We start from the raw sequence: 3569 nt of genomic DNA on the forward strand, positions 1-3569 counted from the left end.
TATCAGATTTCACTTGTCTACCAAATGTTAGAATATTAATTGAAAACAAAATTCATCGCCATTATAGTTTATATGCTCATTATTGTCACGTGTACTGAATACAGTGAAATTCTTATTTGCATGTGTTAATTAACATCAAACATATCACCCTAATTAATGCTTCAGTGACCCAGAAAACAGGTGAAAACAGATTTCCTGAAAAACGTACGCCTAGTACGAGTTTTATGAACTTACAGGCTTATGACAAAATATACAACATTTCCTACTGGGATATGCAACCAGAGTAACACAATCCAGTGTTTCTGTGTCATGCTAATTAAGGCTTGCATTTTAATAATATATACTTTAAAGCCCTTAATAAACTGTATTTTTATTTTGTAAGACCCCTTGAGTAACATATACTAACAGGGTTAGGGTAAGGTTGAAAAAGTTTGTAAAAGGTTGTAAGGTTTCTAAACTGTTTTGGGACCCCACAATGGTACGACACGCGAAAGAGCATCCAGAAAGTTGCCAGGGCAACTACAAGCCCCCAACACTGGAGCAGCTCGCCGCAAAAAGAATGCGGTCGCCCTATAAGCGCCTGTTATCGATGGGTGATGCAAGGAACATTATAAATGCAGGGAACAGTATTACTTGGCCACTAACCTGGCCACGACCCTGCCCGATTGCTGTGTCTGTGTATAGGAGAGCGGTAGATCCCGCTACAATAAATAGCCGTGCTGCTCCTGTTTCAATCGTGTTTTGGGGTGCAAGACAGGGACTCACACGTCACGCTATAATAACACATGTTAAATTGTGCAATATAAATTAAATAGAGAAATTACATACTGTATGTCCTCACTGCCCAAAGACCTAGATGCATTACAGTTCACATTTCACTCCAGTAGGTCCACAGATGATTCAATCACCTTGATCCTACATACAGTACTGGCCCACCTGGACAAGTTCTGTGTGAATGGTGTTTATAGACTATACTTCAGAATTTAAGACAGTCAAACTTTCTAAGCTCTTCACCAAGTTTAGGGACCTGCGTCTGAACACTTCACTATGCAGCTGGGTTTTTAGCTTCTTGACAGGCAGACTCCAGGTGGTTCAAGTGGATGACCACACTTCATCATCCCTCATCTTCAACACAGGGGCTCCACAAGGCTAGGTTCTGAGTCCTAAATAAAGAATAGTATCAAAACATTGTCCAAGTACAACTTCTCCCAACAATCCAGGTGCAATTTGATGATGAGTGTATTTTCCAGCATGATGGTGGCTCAGAGATCGTAACATTGAAAGTTTGGACCCGTGGCCAGGAAACTCCCCGTATTTTAATCCCATTGAGAACCTGCGGTCAGTTCTCAAAAACAGGTGGACAAGCAGAAGCCCACAAATTGTGATCAAGTCTAAGCACTAAAAAGGTAAGAATGGATCGGCATCAGTCAGGATTTGGCCCAGAAGCTGATATCCAGTTTGCCAGAGAAAACTGCAGAAGTTATGAAGAAGCGTCAATCAACACTGTCAATTTTAACTGAACATAAATTTGATGTATTTGCCAATAAAAGCCTTTGAAACGTATGACATGTTTATAATTGTTCATTAGTATACCACAGAAACATGTAAAACAATAATCTGAAAACGATGAAGCAGCAAAGCTTGCAAAACACAACATGTGTGTCACTGCCAAACTTTTAGCCACTACTGTACAGTATATTCTACTACTAAGTTTAGCCAACATCCAAAAAACTGCCAGCAGGGGGCGATGTGAACTCATTGTCATCACCATAGACATACAGAGGTAGACGCCGCATTCACTGTGTTGCCCAGTTGATGCAAAAAGTCAGAGCATCCGCCATATTGTGAGTGGAAAAGTGCCATTTAAACTAATACAGGTAGAGGTGGAAACCGGGTTTTCTGATGAAAAAACAATAACGTTTAAAACAGTATCGTTTACATACAACAGATTTTGGCGAATCATTTAAATGCAATTATTTATATCCATTTATACACTAATAATGGCCATTATTAAATAATAATAATAATTATTATTATTATTATCATCATCAATTCCTCCCATATAAGTAACATTTCTCTGACTGCCTTATTCCATCTCCGAAACCATTTCTTGACTTCGTCCTGTTTTTACACAACACAGTACTAAAGTATCGGTTAATGCCCGAGTCATCTCACCTATCAATTACCGTAATGCTATTCTATCTGGCATCCCACAAAAACGTATCCATCGCTTACAACTTCTTCAAAATTCTGCTGCCATGATAATAACCTGCTGTTCAAAATCCACTGAACATGTTACGCCTATTCTCTCTCAACTTCACTGGCGCCCTGTTCACTACTGAATACAATACTAAATACCGCTCTGAACATTTAAAGCTCTCCACCGCCTACCTCGCTGATCTCCTACAGACGGACACTCCCTCTCGCTCACTCAGATCCTGTAATTTGACAGTATTCAGTCTGGCAATATGGTGCAGACTTAGTTTGTGGAAGACAGACATAACTAAAGACATGAGCATAAAATGATGGTTGTCAATTTCAAACTGTTTCCTCAATGTGCTCCTTGAGAAAAAACACATCATCTGAGCCAATCACGGCCCGAACAAACTGATTGATCAAAGGTACACTGACAGCTTGCCCTAATGTTGACTGTCAGATAACACGCTCAGCTACTTTGACCACCTTGACTGTACCCTCCGAAGGAATAATCAAACCTCCTTTGTTTTTTAATGTGAGCAAGTGGTCACTTTGATCATATGATGCTGGGACAGCATCTGTTACCAAACTAGCACAGCACACATCACAGGACAGCTTTCTCAAAATCCTGTCTAAAGGCTACCTCCCACTGCTTCCTGAGGTGGATTTCTTTGGGAAACCTTCAAAGTTCTTTGGGAAATCTTCAAAGTTTGAGAAATGTAATAGCTAACAACAATCTACATAGTTTGTGACTAAATACGTTTAGCCAAAACGTTGTTTGGAGGCTCACTTGAGCACATAAATGCATAGCTTTGCTAGCTTAGCCTGGCATAGCTAAAGTATAGATTATAAAACGTGATTTTCTAATGGCCAAATATAACCAAAACAATTGTTCAGCCTTACCTATGAAATGTAATCCCACGGAATCTGGTTTGGAGCGTACAGCGATTTTTACAATCCCAAGCAGAACATGTGTGAGGCATCTTATCCATTACTTCACTTCACAGTAGTGCCACTCGCAATATGGCGGCGACGTTGACGTACGATTCTGCTGGTCATGAGGCGTCTAATTATTCTGTCTATGGTCGTCACGGCGCAACTTCCGGTAAGACCTGTCCGATTTTGATTGGCTGGTGAATCGAATCCAGCCCAACAAGCATCAAACATTATATATGTATTCTGCATTTCATGAAAAACGTTTGTTCATCCAACCTTCCAGCTTAATTTGCTTTGTGCTCAATAGAATCACCGTACGATCTATTCTTGCCGTGCCTGCTTTAGTAGATATATTCTTCGCGGCAGCACGCGTCCTTTGCGTCATGGCAAGTCGATTTACGGCACCCAGAAGTTAAATAGGAGTCCCCACAGCAACC

Source organism: Polypterus senegalus, chromosome 6, assembly GCF_016835505.1.
Source record: "Polypterus senegalus isolate Bchr_013 chromosome 6, ASM1683550v1, whole genome shotgun sequence".
Taxonomy (NCBI): Eukaryota; Metazoa; Chordata; class Cladistia; order Polypteriformes; family Polypteridae; genus Polypterus; species Polypterus senegalus.